Below are 1,262 nucleotides of genomic sequence, written 5' to 3'. Positions count from 1 at the left end.
ATTCTTGAGGTCTGCCATATTTGGAAATCTGTAATTCGACTAACTTGTGACTAATTAAAAGGCTGATGAACTAGACATTGTTTGCTTTGTCATGATAAGTTTCTGAAACCCAGGTTGCTTTTTAAAAGGCTGATGAACTAGACACTATGTTGTATTGCTGTTGGCATGTACCAATATTTCATGGCAAATCTTATATCCCAAGTTTTTTATATGCCGCAGAGGACTAAGTACAACAACATGGAGCCGGATGTTGTTGATTTCTTTGGGGAATGTATGAATAGTCCCCGAAATGGTCGTACTCCGCTTGCAAATGAGATATATGTAAGTTACATGTACTACACTCAAGTAAATGCCTGGTTCAACACTTTTGTATGGCCTTGTTACTAAGTACATTCATTTTATGTAGGAGCAAATGGTTGCAGAGAAGGAAAGAGAGCTAGAAGAAGGAGAAGCACAAAAGTCACCCTCCAGGATTGTTGCTGATAGTCTCAGCCAGATCAGTCGCTCATCCACCTTCCTTCCAAACATTGGTGTCTGTTTGAGTGCTTCAAACCTTTGTGGTGGAACCTTTGTATGTTTGAACCTCTGTTGTGGAAGAACTAGTGTGCTGGAATTGTGTATGACTTGTGATGAGAATGTTGTGTATGATGGCTTTTCATTGTATTATGATTCTGTGAGCTATCATGAGAGCTCAGTGTGTCGTCACTGTATGGTCACTGTATGTGGGTGCCATATTAAACGATCCCAACATTAGGTTTGACTGGAAAAAATGTGATGGATAACACCGTCATATATAGCAACAATATGTGAGGGTACTCTGAACAGTCGTCACAAGGTACATAATGTGACGGTCGTTATATGACGACCCTTATGACGCAGCATTTTCGTCATAAGATGCTTTTTATGACCAATTTTGTACTAAACATGACACGTTACTTTTGTCATACAAAACCATTTTTTGTAGTGGTTTTACAGGTGCCAAAGGTTCACAATAAACCAATAGAAAGACCAAGAAAGGGTTCAAACAAAGAGGGCAAAAGACAACCGAAGTGTGCCCTGGTCTGGCGCACCGGACTGTCCGGTGAGCCACCAAACAGTGTCCGGTGCACCAGGGAACTCAACTCCGAACTGCTCACCTTCGGGAATTCTGGGAGCCGCTCCGCTATAATTCACCGGACTGTCCCGTGTAGCACCGGACTGTCCGGTGTGCCAGCGGAGCAACGGCTACTTCGTGCCAACGGTCGTCTGTAGAGAGCAGTTAA

At 42.9% G+C, this 1,262-nt stretch overlaps 1 long non-coding RNA gene across 1 annotated transcript; it reads left to right on the top strand.

Annotated features, from left to right (window-relative positions):
- Positions 1-203: 203 nt before the first annotated feature.
- On the top strand, positions 204-653 carry LOC103637748 (uncharacterized). Its single transcript, XR_558334.3, has 2 exons — positions 204-321; positions 407-653. It is a non-coding gene; the product is annotated as an uncharacterized lncRNA (long non-coding RNA).
- The last annotated feature ends 609 nt before the right edge of the window (positions 654-1,262 follow it).

This window comes from Zea mays, chromosome 1 (genome assembly GCF_902167145.1).
Source record: "Zea mays cultivar B73 chromosome 1, Zm-B73-REFERENCE-NAM-5.0, whole genome shotgun sequence".
Lineage (NCBI taxonomy): Eukaryota > Viridiplantae > Streptophyta > Magnoliopsida > Poales > Poaceae > Zea > Zea mays.
This window is presented reverse-complemented; position numbering and strand designations above follow the sequence as displayed.